Below are 20449 nucleotides of genomic sequence, written 5' to 3' on the forward strand. Positions count from 1 at the left end.
TATTAGCAATGCGTTTTTCTCAATACCGATACACCCTGACAGCCAACATTGGTTTGCATTTACATTTCAGGGGAAAAGGTATATATACACGCGATTACCACAGGGATATTGTGACATTCCAACAATATTCACACAGGAAATGGCAAGTAACCTGGCGGGATTTATCCCACCAAAAGGCAGCCAGATTTTACTTTATGTAGATGACATTCTGCTGGCAGCCCCCACCCAGCAAGAATGCAGATCTAAGGTAAACAAAAACAAACTACAAATTTGGAAAAAACAGGTCAAATACCTGGGATATGTAATATCCAAAAAAGGCAGAATATTAGATGAAGACAGAAAAACAGCAATATTACAAGCACCTAAACCAACTACCAAGAAGGAAATGATGTCCTTCCTAGGTACTACTAATTTTTGTCGGAGTTGGATTCCAAACTATGCCTTGGAATCTGCTCCACTGACTAACTTGATATTCAAGAAGCCCGAGCCAGTGGAAACCACAACCCATGCTGCTGAAACCCTTACAAATGCCTTCTACGAGCACCTCCAGGAATGTATGGATCAAGCAATCCCTAATAAAATCAAGACCCTTTCCACCAAAGGCAGGCGCCCAGTCTGGTGGACCCCAGCCATAAACAAACTCTACAACAAGAGGAGAAAGCTACTACATGACAGAGCAAAATCCCTAAAAGGGAAGGCATCTCTGATCAATACTAGCAAAAAACTACGATCACTCATAAAATCATCCAAGGCCAACTTTGAGAGAAAAATCGCTAATGACACAAAAGACAATCATAAGGCCTTCTTTAGCTATGTTAGAAACCTGGGTGGAAACTCCCAGATATGCTCAGAATTAGTCCAAAATGATAAAAAAATCACTGAACCCACAGACATTGCCAACATACTGGCAGACAGGTTCAGTGCAAATTTCTCCACTCCCTCCCCCCCAAAATGAGAAATATCTATCCCACCAGAGTCTAGCCTCCCAAACATCTCAGATGCCCAGGTGAGAGCTGCTCTTTCTAAAGCAAAAAACACAGCATCAATGGGACCGGACAGTGTCCCCGGCTGTGTGCTACATGAACTCAATGAGGAACTAAACCCACACATAAGGCTGCTGTTTAATCTTAGCCTTACTACAGGATACATACCCAAAGAATGGCGTACGGCAACTGTGGTCCCACTCCACAAAGGCGGTGCTTCTACGGACCCTGGAAATTACCACCCCATAAGCTTGACGAGCCTTGTCTGCAAAGCTATGGAGAGGATCATAATGAAACTCATAAATAAACACATTGGGGACCTACAGACACTGGATCCTACCCAATTTGGCTTTGTCAAGGGCAGATCCTGCCTCTTGAACTTGGTCAACTTTTTCGAAACAGTCACTAAGGCCATTGATGAGGGTAAGGCAGTTCACACAGCCTACCTTGACCTAGCAAAAGCGTTCGACACAATACCCCACTCGGGCGTCATAGAAAAGCTCACCAGCTTAGATGTAAACCCATATGTCACAAGATGGGTTGCAAACTGGCTCAAGGACAGAACACACAGGGTTAGAGTTGCTGGTGCCATGTCAGACTCTAAGCCGGTCACGCGTGTCCCACAGGGCTCAGTCCTGGGCCCCCTCTTGTTCAGCATTTATTTTTCTGAAGTGCAGGCAAACATAGGGGGATTGTGGCTGACAAAATTTGCAGATGACTGCAAACTGGGCACCATAATTGACACTCCATCAGACACAGACATCCTCCAGAGAGGTCTCATAGAAATGGATAACTGGTGCCAGAGCCATGGCCTTAAGCTAAATGCCAAAAAACGTACAGTCGTACCCTTTGGAAAAAACAAGGTAACCCCTAATTACCACATAGGTGGTAATCCATTAAACACGGAAGAAGTTATCAGGGACCTGGGGACCCAAGTTGACAGTAACCTCTCTTTTGACACTCACATTGCCAAAGTGGTTAGGAAGACCTTCTACATTGCTCACCTGATCATGAAGGGATTCACATCCAGATCAGGAGAGGTCATTGTACCCCTGTACTCTTCACTTATCAGACCAATGATTGAATACAATGCCCCATTTGGAATGTACCTTACCCGACACCTGCAGCAGTTGGAAAGACCCCAAAAGTTCCTCACCAAAAGGATAAAGGGGCTCAAACATATGTCATACGATGCCCGACTGAAGAAACTCCAGCTCTATTCAGTCGCATACTGTCTGCTCAGAGGTGATCTGTGCCTGACATACAAGGCCATGTCCAACCCGGAATTAATGGACATGCTCCACCTCAAAAAATCCAAATCCACCAGAGCCACGAGAGCAAGAGACTTAAACCTCAACACGGAAATAAATAGGACGTGCTGGAGGGACAGATTCATCACCCAGAGACTCCCTACACTATGGAACAGAATCCCAGTCCATGTGAGGCAGAGCCCCTCACTGACTCTGTTCAAGAAAAATCTTGATGAGTGGATGGGAGATCATAGGTTTACCCCGGGAATCATCTCTGTGTCACTGCTGGACAGAGGCACAGCAAACTAATGGGTATAGTATTCTCATCCTAAGGGGTGGTGAAAGCCACACACACTCTGGCTAGGCTTATAAATGCCCTAGGGCAGATAGCCTAGTATGAACCTATGAACCTATGAACCTATGGCAGCACAAGATTTATTACAGTGGACACCAGAAGCAGAATCAGCTTTCTGCAAATTAAAACAACTGATAACATCCTCATTAGTTTTAGGATTACAGAACTATCATAAATGATTTTTCCAAACTGTAGATTGTAAGCAGGGTTATATGACATCAGTGTTAACACAACAGCATGGGGACAAACAACACCCCATAGCTTACTATTCATCACAGCTAGACCGAGTGGCACGATCCCTGCCCCACTGTGTACAAGCAGTAGTCGCAGCTGCAATGGCAGTGCAGGCTTCGGCCTCAGTAGTGTTATTCCACCCTCTCACATTGAGAGTGCCTCATGCAGTCGCGATTATTTTACTGCAAGAAAAAGTAGCATATCTTTCTCCTGCTAGACATCTTTCCTGTATGACTATACTGTTGAGCCAACCTCATATGACAATTGAACGATGCACAACTCTGAATCCGTCAACCTTGCTCCCAACCCCTGCAGATGGCAAACCACACTGTTGCCTGCAGGAGATTGAGCAAAAGACACTACCTAGAAAAGATCTCACAGATGTTCCCTTGGATGATGCCGAGGTGACATACTATGTGGAAGGCTCGTGTAGGAGGGGTCCTACAGGACAGAATCTAGTGGGGTATGCAGTAGTTTCTGATGCTGAGATTTTAGAAGCAAAGTCTTTACCACATAACTTATCTGCACAAGCAGCAGAATTGATTGCTTTAACAAGGGCATGTACCTTTGCAAAAGATAAACGAGTGAACATTTTTACTGACAGTCAGTATGCTTTTTCTACTGTACATGTTTTTATGCAGCAGTGGAAAAATAGAGGAATGATAACATCTACTGGTAAACCAATTAATCATGCGCAATTTATTTTAGATTTGTTAGACTCTATCCAGTTACCTCAAAAAGTAGCTATTTGCAAATGCGTAGCTCATACCAAACAACAAGATAGGATTTTGAAAGGTAATGCGAGGGCTGATACAGCTGCAAAGCAAGCAGCTTCAGCTTCAGAAGTATTTCTTTTGAGTGGGGAATTACAACCATCTGAGATTTTAGACTTAGAAATGTTAAAAACAATGCAGACACTTACTACAAATGTAGAAAAACAAAAATGGATAAAAAGAGGAGCAATTCTTGAGAAAGGGCTGTACATCTACAAAGAGAGAAAACCAATTTTACCATCTAACTTGTTTAGATATGCAGCTTTGTTGAGCCATGGGCAATGCCATGTCTCAACAGGGGGGATGGTACAGTTAGTGAATCGAGTGTTTACAGCATATGGATTTACAAACTACACATAAAATGTTTGTGCAGCATGCCATACTTGTAACAGGCATCATGCACAGGGGGCACTGAAACCTAAGCAAGGGAGTTTCCCTACACCACCGTATCCATTCCATACTATCTGTATGGATTTTATAGAGCTAAACAAATGTGAAAATAAAAAGTACTGTCTTGTCATTATAGATATGTTTTCTAAATGGGTAGAAGCTTTTCTGACTAAAAATCCAGATGCAGCTACTGTTGCAAAAGTCCTCGTTAAAGAAATTATTCCTAGATTCGGCATACCGGAAAAGATTTTTAGTGACAATAGCACACACTTTGTAAATCAAACTATACAACAATTGAGCCATTACTTTGGGATTTCTCTGAAAAACCATTGTGCATACCACCCCCAATCTGCAGGATTAGTAGAGAGGCACAATGGAGTTTTGAAAAATAAGCTTAGGAAATAGATTAGTGAGACACAAAAGAACTGGGTACACTGTCTACCTCTGGCAATGTTGAGTATGAGAACTGTTCCAAATGTAAAAGGATTAACTCCTTTTGGAATGCTGTTTGGGAGGGCATATTATACACCTCAGTGGAAACCTCTCATGCCTGCAGACCAAGAGGCTGACAGTTCACTTGCAGAGTATATGAGACGATTTTTGAACAACAAACTTTTGCAGTTAAATTCTGTTTCAGATAAAGAACAAACCAGACCATCAGAAGCAGCAATAATCCCAGGCATGTGGGTCTGGGTGAAGGTCGTGAAGAAAAAGAATTGGAATTCTCCGAAGTGGGAAGGACTGTACCAGGTGCTACTGTCAACACCCACTGCAGTCAAGATCGCAGAGCGAGCGTCCTGGATTCATCTGACACACTGTAAATTGGTTAAGAACTTTGAACTGGACAAAAAACTTGTTACTGTTGTACAACAAGAACAAAATGACCAGGTATAGAGTAAACAGAGATACAGAACAACCTCAGAAAATTTGCATGATTATCCTGATAGCTATACTGATAACAATTATTTTTTTGCTGTGGCCTTTCCTTTTCCCAGCCACACGAGTTGAACTGAACAAACGTGATGCATTACTCATAGACTGGCATCCAAACTTTAACACTTACCAAGCAATTAAATATGTGTATGCTGAGACTTTTAATGTTTTGAACTGCTGGATTTGCACAGCTATACCAACAGCATGCTGGGGATTACTGATGACTGCTGTCCCCTAGGGGTTAATGAGACCTGGGAAAACTTGATTTTTGATACTACACCTGTGAAATCACAAGACAAAATAGCATTGTACCTACCTGTTACACAAAAAGGGATTGTATGTTTTTATAAAAATGACACTATTCAGGTAGGTTGGAGCAATTGTAATGTGACTGTTTCTTATAAATGTTATATTAAGGCCAGTAAGGAAAAAACTATCTGTGATACAAACTATGATGCATATTTTGAAAAGATGCATAGAAGTGTTAGTGAAGTACAACATAATCCTGTTCGTTTAAAGCAGCTTTCTATTATTGATAAGAAAATGTTTCATGCAGGGCAAGCTTATATCAATACTAAAGTAGAAAATTGTTATTTTGTTTGTGGGAAGAAAGCATATAAATGGCTACCTGAAAATTGGTCCAGCAGTTGTTTTTTGGGTTACCTGGTTCTGGCCATACGACACACTGCAGCTTTGCCCCAGGGAAAAATTCGAAACGTCAGAGAGGTTAGCAGTAAACCTAGAAGTCCAATCAAGAGACCCAAGAATCCAGTGTGGACAAATCGAAGCAGGGTGGAGAAACCATAACTCCATGAAAAACAAAGATAAATTGACACATATGGACTTGAGTGACACCATTATATCACGAGCAGGCATAGCCCCTGCATATGGCGCAGTGAAATCGATTTGGGAGCTGAGAAAACTGTCTAAACTTCTCAAAGTTATGAGCAATGCAACTTTTTCTGCTCTCAAATTAGTGACTGATGAACTAAATGCTATGAGAACTGTGGTACTTCAAAACCATATGGCTCTTGACTTCACCCTAGCAGCGAAAGGTGGTACGTGTGCTTTAGTCAAAGAAGAATGCTGTTCGTATATTCCTGACAACCAGCACGAGATAAACGATCATCTTGAGGTGATCCAGCAAGTGTCGACCATGCCAAACCAGGCCCAAACCCTCTGACGGACTTTTTCCAGAATTTGTTTGGGGGGTGGGGTTCCATCCTAATCTACATCCTGATTGCCATTTGTGTGGGATTACTCCTATTAGGAGCATGCATTTGTTGTGGTATTCCCTGCATGAAAAAGTTAATCAAAGATTTTATAGACATGTCAGTTTCTGAGACTTTGTATCAGAGTACTGAAATTGAAGAGTTGTTGAAAAGTGAAACACTTTCATAAGTCTAAAGTGAATGACTCTCTTAACTGCAAATCCTGAATGGAAGAGGTTAAGAAAAGAAGCAAACTGTTTATGCTTTTGAAAATAGAATTAAAATGTATTAACAGGGGGAAAATGTTAGAAAAATATGTATTAATGTGTGCTTAATGCTAATTAGAAGCTAAAAGAGTTAACACATTTTTCATTCTATTTTATATACAGCCTAGTTTTATATGAGACTAAAATATGTTTTTGAAACTGCAGTGTGCTTTCTGAAACTTGCAAGATGCCCTCTGACCTAGTAACTGCCAGCACAGCAAAATTCATGTGTATGCCTTTTGGAAATGTATTTGAAAAACAGGTGATTATCTGCTAGGTCAGGAAGCAATGAATGAAACAATGTTATATTTTATAATGTTATGATTTTGAACAATTAGCTCTGTTTGTGGTATGAGAACATGCACAGCTGCAGAAGGAAGAGATAAAGACAGACAAAGAACTGTTGAAGAAACGAACTGCAATCTATACTTGCTTTGTGCTCAAATTAGCTGTAGTACCTTGAATGGTAACCTTGCATATATCTAACCGGTGGCAGTCAAGGCCACGTTGTTTTTCTTAGGAAGTTTCTCACAAAAATTGATAGTACAAGCAGAAAAGTATGAAAACAACTGCTATGTAATGATGATGTTAAAACTTGTGATCTGCTACGCCAGCTTGGTAGGCAATGTCTTATTAGAAAATGTATAAAATACTGGCATTTCCTGATTCTAGTTAGACAAACTCTGTATTAGCACGTTTTTGTCTCCTTGCTACAAGATTAAAGTGCCTTAACCTGAACCTACCGTGTATTGTTAATTTTTAAGTTTATTTTTCCTATGACATTCTCCTTCTCCCTCTTCTGGTTATGTTGAGCCCATATTAGTTAATGTGAATCAAGTTCCAACAAACACCAACTTTAATATTAGTTTAGTTTAGATAGCAAAATCAGCTCTAATATTATATGTAAAAACTGGGAACTAATAAACAGGGATATGGGCCTTATTAAAAAACTAGGACAACGTCTGAAAATAGTCTATAGAAGAGGCTGTAACTTAAAAAATCTGCTTGAAAGTAAGCATACAGCATCAGTTAGACAACCGGGTATGCAAAGTTGTGGAATGTGCAGATTTTGCAAGCATATGGACATAGGTAAGAAATTTGAAATAAACAATAAGGCATTTACAACTAAGCTGAAATTTACATGTAACTCAAGATTTGTTGTTTATTTAGCTCAATGCCAACTTTGCCCAGCTTTCTATGTAGGAAAGACGGAGCATAGGCTTGGAGAAAGGGTTTATGAGCATTTACATGCACTTGAGAAATGTAAACAAGACAATACTTTGGCTAAACATTGTGTAATGCTAAGTGGTCATACCTTTACCTTCAGGGTAATTAACCAAATGCTAATGGATAGTAGAGGTGAGCCAGTTGGAATATGGCTAGCAGAGTTCCTAGAGCAGCAGAGACCAGAAAAGACAAACTTTCCAGATTTTAAGTATTTTTTTCTGCATTTTCGACTTTTTAAGCCTTTCGATTGCTATTTCTGCCTGTTTTATTCTGCTATTACCTATTTTTACTGTTTTTCATAGCTTGAACTGTTTATTGCACTTGCTTGTTTAAGTTTTGCTTAAAAGTTAAACAACAGGCTAATACACTCAAGTGTACTAGCTTTTGATAGCATTTAGTCGAAAAACACAGCATTTATTGTATTTTCTGCCTTTCTGAAAAAACTTGAAAAAAAAAAAAATACTCTTGTTTTCCATACTTTTCTAATAGTTTGTTCCAGTGATCAGATTTTGCTGATCCCTGGGCTTTGTCTTGGTTCCTGTTTTCTCCATTTTCCTTGTTTGGTCAAGGGGTAGTTTCTTTACTCACTAGTGGGAGTAGGGAGTACTGAGCTGCCTGTTTGTCCTTAAAGGAGTGGTTTAAAGCAGTAACTTGTAGTTTATTGGCCATTTTGGGTCATTTCCTGTCTTTTCCAGCCCCTGCTATAAAGCACGCTTTGGCGGGCTTTTCTGGCTATAGAGAACTCAGCACAGCTCCTCGTGGTGTCCAGCAGAGTTCCTAGAGCAGCAGAGACCAGAAAAGACAAACTTTCCAGATTTTAAGTATTTTTTCTGCATTTTCGACTTTTTAAGCCTTTCGATTGCTATTTCTGCCTGTTTTATTCTGCTATTACCTATTTTTACTGTTTTTCATAGCTTGAACTGTTTATTGCACTTGCTTGTTTAAGTTTTGCTTAAAAGTTAAACAACAGGCTAATACACTCAAGTGTACTAGCTTTTGATAGCATTTAGTCGAAAAACACAGCATTTATTGTATTTTCTGCCTTTCTGAAAAAAAACTTGAAAAAAAACAAAAAAAATACTCTTGTTTTCCATACTTTTCTAATAGTTTGTTCCAGTGATCAGATTTTGCTGATCCCTGGGCTTTGTCTTAGTTCCTGTTTTCTCCATTTTCCTTGTTTGGTCAAGGGGTAGTTTCTTTACTCACTAGTGGGAGTAGGGAGTACTGAGCTGCCTGTTTGTCCTTAAAGGAGTGGTTTAAAGCAGTAACTTGTAGTTTATTGGCCATTTTGGGTCATTTCCTGTCTTTTCCAGCCCCCCTGCTATAAAGCACGCTTTGGCAGGCTTTTCTGGCTATAGAGAACTCAGCACAGCTCCTCGTGGTGTCCAGCAGAGTTCCTAGAGCAGCAGAGACCAGAAAAGACAAACTTTCCAGATTTTAAGTATTTTTTCTGCATTTTCGACTTTTTAAGCCTTTCGATTGCTATTTCTGCCTGTTTTATTCTGCTATTACCTATTTTTACTGCTTTTCATAGCTTGAACTGTTTATTGCACTTGCTTGTTTAAGTTTTGCTTAAAAGTTAAACAGCAGGCTAATACACTCAAGTGTACTAGCTTTTGATAGCATTTAGTCGAAAAACACAGCATTTATTGTATTTTCTGCCTTTCTGAAAAAAACTTGAAAAAAAAAAAAACACTCTTGTTTTCCATACTTTTCTAATAGTTTGTTCCAGTGATCAGATTTTGCTGATCCCTGGGCTTTGTCTTGGTTCCTGTTTTCTCCATTTTCCTTGTTTGGTCAAGGGGTAGTTTCTTTACTCACTAGTGGGAGTAGGGAGTACTGAGCTGCCTGTTTGTCCTTAAAGCAGTAACTTGTAGTTTATTGGCCATTTTGGGTCATTTCCTGTCTTTTCCAGCCCCCTGCTATAAAGCACGCTTTGGCGCGAATTAGCGCTAATTAGCGCTAATTAGCGCGAATTAGCGCGATTTAGCGCAATTTAGCGCGGAGCTGCCCTTAGCGCGGAGCTGCCACTGTTGCACACTAGGGCAGCGCCGGTTTAGCAGGGGTTAAGCAGGTTTAAACTATTCGGGCTACCTAAAGTCCACTCTTCAAATTTTCCCTTAGAACTACCTTCCTCGAACTATACTACTGATCAAATCAGCGCATCCTTTAACTAAAAAGATCATCTCTACTTGACTCCTAGTAGACTATTCTCTATCTGTTAAACCTAGCACTTGCTCCTACAGTACTTATTACCTTGATACGGCACTCTTGTCATAGATAGTACCCCAAAAAGGCAACCCCCCAATTCTCGGTCACCCACATCCCCCGGAATCTTTTTTTAAAGTTTTTTGTCTATCCGTCTAGCATGTCGAGGGATCAGTTGCTAGTGTCCTCTCCTGCTCAGCTGGTGAACCTGGGAATATTGAGGCAATGTTACAATTGCCTCATGTACACAGACAACCCTCTCCTCCTCCCACAAAACACAAATACATGCGAGAGATGCAACTATACGGCCAAACTGGAGGCTGAGCTCTCTCAACATAGGACTGGCAAGACCAGTCAGGAGGAGAAGGTTACCACACACACTATAGACCCAGTCTCACATAGTACCATTACAACCTCAAATCATACACATAAACACACAAAGACATACTCGGAGGCTCTGATCAAAAATCTACCAAAACAGCAGAGGCCACCAAAGCAGACACCCAAACAACCACCACCTCAGAACACAACACCTGCAACACATAGACCTCACAGTCAGAGTGTCAAACAGTCACAGCCCTTAAGGCCAAACACAATGCCTGACACACTAGTCATTGGTGACTCCATAGTCAGACACACTGGCGTCCGCTCACCAGACTGAGTAAGGAGAAGGTCACAGTAAGCTGTCTGTCAGGCGCTAGAATCCGCCACATAACGCAAGCACTCAGGTCTCTCAACAGCAGGTACAAATATGACTCAGTCATTGTCCACGCTGGTGTAAAGCGACCTGAGACGTACCTCCTTGGACTACATGAAAAGAGACATTGAGGAGCTCTCTGATTATGTAGCCCAGGCAGGTATGACCCTGACCTTGAGCAGTATCCTACCTTCACCAAGAATGATGCCACAATACAGAGATAAGATGATCAGCTTTAACAATTGGCTTAAACACTGGTGTCATTCAAAGGGGATCCAGTATCTGTCTGCCTGGGATGACATGCTGGACAAGCCACGCTGCTTCAAGGGCGGCTAGCACCTGACAGCCCTGGGATTCCGGATATTGGCAAAGGCTGTTGCCACCGCCATAGTGCCTTTTTTAGGCAAGGCTCAAATTCTAAACCTACCACCCTAGAACACAAAAAAGGAAAAAAACTAAGGGTAATGCTGCTCAATGCCAGAAGTCTAAATCTCAAAATGCACACTCGAGGCCCTTCTCAGTATGGAGAACATCGATGTCTGTGCTGTGACAGAAACCTGGTTCAAGGCTCCTGAGAGCACCCCAGCGATATCAGGTTTTACCTCATATCATGCGTTCCGGCCCCAAAATCCGGACAATACCAAGAAAGGAGGGGGTGTATCCATATTCATCAAGGACACCCACACCTCAAGACTGGTGGCAATGCATGATGCATCGGAGACCATCCAGGTGCAATTAACCATAGGCAAGACTGCTCTGCAAATTGTAGCATGTTACAGGCCACCCTCACAAACTCAGGAACCTCACATGGCCTTCCTGAAAACACTAGAGGGGATAAATGTATCACCAAACACCATCATACTAGGTGACTTCAATTACCCTAATATAGACTGGGAACACTACTCAAGCCCAAACACCCTAGCCCAAAAGTTCCTGGAATTCATAAACTCAAATGCCATGGAACAACTAGTCACCATCCCCACAAGAGGAGATAACATACTTGATCTCATCATCACGAACATGGGAGCACAATGTTCAACACCGGAAGTATACCCCTCACTGGTGAGATCAGATCACAAACTAATCTCGCTGGAGGTCTTCATCCCACCCCCACCTGAAATAAAAGACCACAGTAAAGAACTTCTCAAAAGCCGACTTCACACTTCTAAAGACTAGTGTGGTCTCCTTTAAGGCCCCGAGCCGGGAAAACAGTACTCAAGCCGCTGAATCACTTACAAATGCCTTCTACCAGCACCTGCAGGACTGCATGGATAAGGCAATCCCAAGCAAAACAAAGACTCTTTGTACCAAAGGCAAGCGTCCAGTCTGGTGGACCCCAGCCATAAATAAACTCTACAACAAAAGGAGGAAGCTACTACAAGATAGAGCAAAATCCTTAAAAGGTAAGACACCCTTGATCACTATAAGTAAAAAACTAAGAGCTCTCATAAAATCATCCAAAGCAAATTTGAGAGAAAAATAGCTAAAGACTCAAAAGACAATCATAAGGCCTTCTTTAGCTATGTTAGAAACCTAGGAGGAAACTCCCAGATATGCTCAGAACTAGTTCAAAATGATGTGAAGATTACTGATCCTACAGACATTGCCAACATACTGGCTGACAGGTTCAGTGCAAACTTCTCCCCTCCCCAAAGGAGAGATATCTATACCAAACGATTTCAGCCCCCAAACATCTCCAGCGCCCAAGTGAGAACTGCTCTCTCCAAAGCAAAAACACAGCATCCATGGGACCTGATGGTGTCCCCGGCTGTGTGCTCCACGAACTCAATGAGGAATTAAACCCACAGCTAGGACAGCTGTTTAATCAAAGTCTTACCTCTGGATACGCACCCAGGAGTGGCGCACTGCAACTGTGGTCCCACTTCACAAAGGCGGTGCCTCCACCGACCCTGGAAATTACCGCCCATTAGCTTGACAAGCCTTATCTGCAAAGCCATGGAGAGGATCATAATGGACCTCATAAATAAAGACATAGGGAATTTGCAGACTTTGGATCCAACCCAGTTTGGCTTTGTCAAAGGCAGATCATGCCTTTTAAACTTGGTTGACTTCTTGAAACAGTCACCAAAGCCATTGATGAGGGAAAGGCAGTCCATACAGCCTACCTCGATCTGGCTAAGGCCTTCGATACAATACCCCACTCGGGTATCATTGAAAAACTCATCAGCTTAAATGTTAACCCATACATCACAAGATGGGTTGCAAACTGGCTGAGTGACAGAACCCACAGGGTCAGAGTTGCTGGCGCCATGTCAGACTCAAAGCCTGTCACAAGTGGTGTCCCACAGGGCTCAGTCCTGGGCCCACTCTTGTTTGGCATCTACTTTTCATCTTGGAAAGCAAACACAGGAGGGTTATCGCTGACAAAGTTTGCAGATGACTGCAAACTGGGCCATAGTAGAAAACACATCTGACACAGATATCCTTCAGAAGGGTCTCACAGAAACGGATAACTGGTGCCAGAGCCACGGCCTAAAGTTAAATGCCAAAAAATGCATAGTCATACCCTTCGGGAAAAACAAGGTTACCCCTAGCTACCAAATAGGTGGCAATCCACTGAGCACAGAAGAAGTTATCAGGGACCTGGGGACCCAGGTTGATAGTAGTCTGTCATTCGACACCCATGTAGCTAAAGTAGTTAGGAAGACCTTCTACATTGCCCACCTTATCATGAAGGGATTCTCATCTAGATCAAGGGAGGTCATAGTCTCCCTTTACTCATCACTCATCAGACCAATGATTGAGTACAATACCCCATTCGGAATGTATCTGACCCGACACTTGCAGCAGCTGGAGAGGCCACAAAAGTTCCTCACCAAAAGGATAAAGGGTCTCAAAAATATGTCCTATGCTGCCCGACTGAAAGAACTCCAGCTCTATTCAGTCGCCACCGCTTGCTCAGAGGTGACCTTTGCCTAACATACAAGGCCATGTCAAACCCAGATTTGATGAATATGCTTCACCTCAAAAAATCTAGATCCATCAGAGCCACAAGGGCGGGAGACTTAAACCTCGACACGGCTATTAATAGGATGTGCTGGAGGGATAGATTCATCACCCAAAGACTCCCTATGCTGTGGAACAAAATCCCGGTACATGTGAGGCAGAGCACCTCGCTGGCCTTGTTCAAGAGAAATCTTGACCAATGGATGGGAGATCGCAGATATACCCCAGGGATTACCTCTGTCACTGCTCGACAGAGGCACAGCAAAATAATGGGTATAGTTCCCCATACTAAAGGGGTGGCGTAAGCCACAAAACGATGGGCTAGGCTTGTAAATGCCCTTGGGCAGATAGCCTAGTATGAACCTATGAACCTATGAACCTATAAGAACTGGAGTTGGACTGGCAACTTCTATTAAATGCATTTAACTACCCAGGCTTAAATGGAGTATGTAATATTACATGCTTACTGAAACTGAAGAGTCTGGAGAGATACAATTTATGTAAAAATGAAGTTAATATATGTATGTATAGTATATATTACACACATATATATTCTTATTTAAAGTCATTAGGAATTTTATTTATGTCTATTTATTAGTTTTTATTTCCTATTTTTATATTTATATTTACTTTCATACTTCTTGAATTCTGAGTTATTGATTAGTAAATGTGGAGTTAGTAGGCTAATATACCTTTAACTTTGTGTTCCTAGGCTATACTAGGAAAATGTTGATTGGATCTTACAATCATGTGATTGCTTTTTAATCTTGTGTATTTGGATGTCTCTTGATACTTGTTTTTTATCTGAAGAAGTTTGCAGATCCTGCAAATGAAAAGCGCTTAATAATAAATTGCTTTAACTCACTGCAAGAACTTCTTCATTTTTTTGTTTTTCCAGTTTGTGTCTGTGATATTTTTTACCTAGAATTTATCCCAAATGGCATTCTCAAAAATCTGTAACTACCCAAATGGTGTACTGAAAGTGGTTAACAATGAAGATTTGTGATCCAGCGAAATTTGCCAAAATTAACTTTTTGCATCTAAGACAGAAAAAGCAGTGGCATTTGGCATGAGAGTGATTACTTTTTCTACTGTGTGCATCAGATGATAAGGACATTTAAGTGCTTTATTTAAATCACTGGGATCCATACATATTTGAATATCATCTGAGCTTTTCTTATGAGCTACAACCATGGAGGATACCCATTGAGTTGGTTCTTTTACTGCAGCAAGTACACCTAAATTCACCATTTTGTCAAGCTCTCCTTTTACTTTGCTCTGCATTGCTGCCAGAACCTTCCTTGCTAGTCTGACAACTGGACTTACTTCATGGTTTAACTTCATGGAATATGTGACTGGATGTTTGCCAAGCTCATCTGTGAAAATATAAGCATATTAACTAAAAATATTCTGTGTAAAACTATCGTGGTTGTTCAGACTTATATGGCGGAACTCTTTACTAAATGAGATTAGTCCCATTCTCAAACTGTCTCTGAGGCCTAACAATGACTTCATGTGTCTTTTGACTACATAAAACTGCAAGTCATAGATGTTCCCAGCAAAATGGCATATGAGAACTACTGCACCATCAGTTTGAATCTCTTCACCACCATAAGCAACTAGTTTTGCACACTTAGCTGAATCAAGTTTATCACCAGCTTTTACTTTAGCAAACATCTGTGCTGATATAACATTGCACTTAGATCCAGTGTCTAAGTTAAGCTCTACAGGTTTCCCATTAATCCTAACAAGACAAAATATTTCAGTCTTTACTGCCAATTGATAATCTACTATGTTAACTGTTTCATTAATCACAGAGTCACCATCAACATAGAAAGTTTGCTCACACCTGTCTGTTTGATCTACTTGCATCTTCAGATGGTGTCTTTTAATAAAAGTATGTGCCACTTTAGACTTGCAAAGCTTTGTTAAATGATTTCACTTTTTACATTTATGACATTGCTGACCAAAAGCTAAGCACTTTTCTCGTTTACGTTCATGACTGCCTCCACAATTATGACAGTTATAAATGAGGTTGGGTGTTGTGGCCCCATTTAGTTTACATTTCTTTTTCATCTTAGCTTTATGTTGTACACTATCAACATTCACACTGGCAGGCACTGTACGCACATGTTTCTCATTTGTAAGCATATTTGTATGCTTTTCTGTAAGCTCATATATTTGACAAATCTCAATGGCTTTGCTCAATGTTAAATCACTGTCTAGAAGCAAAATCTTTCTCACTGCATCAGTATTAACATGACACACAAGCCTGTCTTTTATCAACTCATCTCTCAGATCACCAAATCTGCATGTTTTTGCTTTATTTCTCAGTTCTGTAATATATGCTGCTATAGTTTCACCAGGATTTTGATTTCTTGTGTAAAACATGTGCATTTATATTGTAATATTTGTTTGAGAGTGACACATCTCTCTAAATTTACATTTTAAGCACTTAGGGTCTTCCCACATTTCAGTCTGAATAAGAATATGATGGTTCTACCCCTCCCCTGCAAACACAGCAGGTGAATACACAAATGAATGTTCCCTCTCAATGGCTTCCAAGCCAGCTAAATTAAGAAGTATGAATGCCTTTGTATATGTGTCTTTATCAGAAAATGCAGCCTATATGAAAATATCATGTTTTTGCTCAAAAACTTGCCAATTATCAGCAATATTATTATCAAACACCAGCAGTCCAGGTCTATGAAATCATTCTGCCAAACAACAAAATTAATTTAAATATAAGAATAGACCAGGTACTTGTATTTATGCTCAACTGCACAAAAATCTCTCTGAAAAGGCTTTATTTCAACACTGCAAACACTGTGAACCCTCCAGACATTTCAGATACTTTGAAAAGTCTTAGTTAATGTGAAAAAGTAGTACATTGCAAAAAAAAGTGGTTGTTTTAGTTTTTTTGTACATTTTAATACCTCAGAAATTATTTTGAACACTTGTATTTATTTCAAATGCTGTTATCAGTATGTTGCAATTTCAGACATTTATTTTGTATTGGTAATTATTTTGAACATTTTGAATGCTTCACCACTTATTCAGTGACTGAAAAATCATTTAAACAAGTTTAAGTATGTTTAAATAATGACTGACATGTTTGTGAGTTGGCTACAGTATATTCCTCAACTTCTAACTATGTGCCTCATGGTTTGCGAGTTGCTTCTACTTCGGATTTTGTTCTGATACCATGTGTGATGCCCATGCACTGGCCCAGTAATCAAGGAGTCTCAATCCTCACCTCTAACACCAGTGAGGGGCATCCACATTGGGAAGGATAACAAGCACACAGACAGTAAAGTACAATTTCCCTTAAGAGCACACAGAGATCACAGTCAGTCTGAGGCTGCTTTCTCCCTTTCTCTCCAGATCTCCAATAAGACTCCCCACTGGCACAGCTATAGGGTACAGATCTCAGCCAAGTGGTGAAGCCAAAACGTCCATCACCCTGTCTGTCCAACCAGTGCTTTGTGTCCCTGCCCAAGTAGCTGACACACACAAACTTTGAGATAGGAATTATATACAAACATGCAGACACTCCTGAGGAAGGCCAGCACAGGTTCTCCAGCTATGCCCCCTCCTGCCCAGACTATAAGATAGAAATCACCGCCACCAACCACCACTTATCAGCTACTATAAGGACCTTCCCAAAGGGTGACCAATTCCACTGTGTACTATTACTGTTATCCAAATAGTAAGTGTAGCCCAGGGCTAAGGCTATTGGAGTGGCTTATACAGTATCACCAAATACATGCAAGTACTCAGAGCTTAAATTATCTCTACACAAACAGCCACAGTTGAAAGGTTTAAAAATATTTAATAATAAATAATAAAAACACAAGACAATGCTCATCAATTCAACACAGTGCTAATAGAGAGCTCAGAAATCACAGGAAAATACCTTATAACAATATTGTAGGATAGACTGACATAAATATAGACAACAGACTAATCTGGTTATAGTCCTATCTTTTTCTAAAAAAAACTATGTTCTAAATTCTACTTACAAGGCAAAGTGCTGGTGAGTTGTCAACTTCAGAACAAAATACAAAATGCTAAATCTTTCTCTCTGAGAAAGTCTTAAATTGGTAATACACATTACTGCTGAGTCATTTCAGATTACATAATTCTTGACACTTTTACTTAAGTTTCCCAGGGTCACAGAACTTAAAATTTTAACACTTCTTTTTGTAGTCTGCACCTGTCAGGAAGACACAGCCATAAATGACACTTTACATGTGAAACCTAGTAATTATCTCTGCTTTTGAAAAATAGAATTTTCTAGCCAGGACATCCTGTCTCCTAGCTTGAGATCAAACAGTCATAAAATGCTTTACTCATCAGCTTTCTTCCAGCAGGGTGCACTGTGGTTACATTTTTGAAGCTCAGAACATAACACAGTTTTCTTACATTTGTTACACAAGTCTGTGGATCATATTAATATTTACAATGACATATAATTATTTATAAAATTCTATATGGCCTGGCTGGCATCCCCTCACTTTTTCACATTTCTTTCCCCCTGAGAACTCAAGCTAGTTTTTCAAGTGTCCCTTGAGAGACATTGCTTGAGAGGGTTGAGTCTATCTAAGTATACCTTACCCCATTCCTTGTCTTGAGAGCCCATCAGCATTGGCATTGCTAATCCCATTGCAGTGCTGCACTGACATATCATATGCTTGCAACCCTAATCTCCATGTTAGTAACTTGGCATTTTGCTGGCTGGCTTGATGTAACCTTGTTACAGGATTGTGATCTGTAACTACAGTGAATTTCCTTCTATACAGATAAGGCTGAAGTGCCTGCAGTGACCACACTATGGCTATACATTCCTTTTCTACAGCTGCATAGCATTCCTCCTTGGGTTTAGCCTATGACTGAGAGAACCCAACTGGTGCTCTTCTCTCTCTGAAGAAATTTGGCTACATACATCCCCTACCCCATGGTTCAAAGTATCCACCTGCATAACAAATTATTTGCTATAATCTGGACTGGCTAACACAGTGGGTACTCCCAAATCTTCTTTAAGCTTCTGGAATGCCTGCTCACATGCTGTGGTCCAGATTACCTTATCTGACCTGTTTTTCCTTCTCAGGTCTATGAGAGGGAGCAGCTATGGTACTATAACTGGGGGAGGAACTTTCTGTAGTACCCTGCTGTCCCCAAAAATGCCCTTACCTGCTTTTTGGAAACAGGTGCAGGCCATGCCTTAATGGCTTCTACTTTGGCAGGTTCTCTCCTGATCTTACCATTCCCCACTCTATGTCCCAGGTAGGAGACCTCTGCCATACCCACCTGACATCTGCCGGGCTTAATGGTCAACACTGCCCTCTGCAGCCTGCCCAGCACATCTTTGACATGCTGAAGGTGCTCTTGCCAGGAATGGCTGTAGATGGCAATATCATCCAAGTAAGCAAGGGCAAACATCCTGCTCCTGCTAGGATATGATCTACCAGCCACTGGAAAGTCACTGGGGCATTTTTCATCCCAAAGGGCATCGTTGTGAACTAATACAAGGCAAGAGAAGTCACAAAGGCTGACCTCTCTCTAGCACTGAGAGTCAAGGGCACCTGCCACTAACCCTTGGTAAGATCAATGGTTGTAAGACACTTATCCCCACCCAGCTGCTCTAGGGCTTTATCTGTCCTAGGCATGGGGTAAGCATCTGACTCTGTGTGACTATTTAATTTCCTGTAGTCCACACAGAACCTGGTGCTGCCATTCTTCTTTGGCACCAGTACCACTGGGGAGGCCCAAGACTGTTGGACTCTTGAATTACCCCTAGTTCCAACATTTCCTGTTTCTCCTACCTCAGAGTCTGTTTGACTCTCTCAGGTACCCTATAAGGGGCCTGTTCAATAGGTCTTTGGGGTCCTGTATCCACCTGGTGCTGCACCAGGTGGGTGCACCATGGTTTCCCAGTGAACGTGAGGATGCAATTAATTTCTATTACTCCAACTTCGGACATATTTTGGAATTATTCATTTGGGGTATCCATTTTTTGAATAAGTACTAGCAACGACAATACATCTAGGGCCAGCAGAACATTTTATGTTTTTTTACAGGAATATGTTTCACATGGGCAGTCTACAAACTTCTTCAGGTACTGTACCATTTATCTTATAACGTCAAACAGATAATTTGACTATATTACCAGTGTTTGTGGTGCAACGATCAGTGCTTCACGTATTCTTCCAACAAGATAGCGTTTTTTTTGTTTGGGCTCAGTCGTTCATTTGGACATATTTCCAAGATATTTGTTGTCTGTAGGTGGTTGGTACTGTTGGAGATATACGTTCCAGGGCCAACATAGGAGCGTTTTGCATCTACATCTACCATTTAACCATTTAACCTTGTTATATTATACTATTGTTAGTTTACCAACCACATTGTTTGTGCTAGGATTTGCATCTGTTAAAAGATTTTCTACACTAGATACCTATACTATTTGTAAAACGGGGACTTTGTTTAACAGTGGTTCTGCGTTTGGACTTAATATTTTTCAAAGGTTACGGATATATTATTTAACTGGGATTGTCAATGTTTTATATGTATAGCAGTATTTGTTATACAATATTGCCATTTGGGTAACCTATATTATTATTCAGGTACTGTATTTGGATTTCTTAATAACCAAACAGACCATTGAAGTCTAATATTGGCGCCAATAACATTTATGTGCATTATGTCTTTTAACTAGGTGTGTTTGAACGGGATTTATCACATCTAGGTTCAGTCTAACAGTATAACCATCACCTGATTATTTTGTCCTTCAGGTATTGTGATCCCACCTGTTCATTATCATATTATGAATATTGTTTTAATGGCCATTTTGGCTCTACATATCTGGGTTATGATTTTGATTACTGAGACCTTCTAGAGGATATTATTTTCCTCTTTCAGACTAAACATTGGTTATAAAAAAGCTGTAGTACTATTA

Source organism: Protopterus annectens, chromosome 1.part1, assembly GCF_019279795.1.
Source record: "Protopterus annectens isolate FY-2018-M chromosome 1.part1, PAN1.0, whole genome shotgun sequence".
NCBI lineage: Eukaryota > Metazoa > Chordata > Ceratodontiformes > Protopteridae > Protopterus > Protopterus annectens.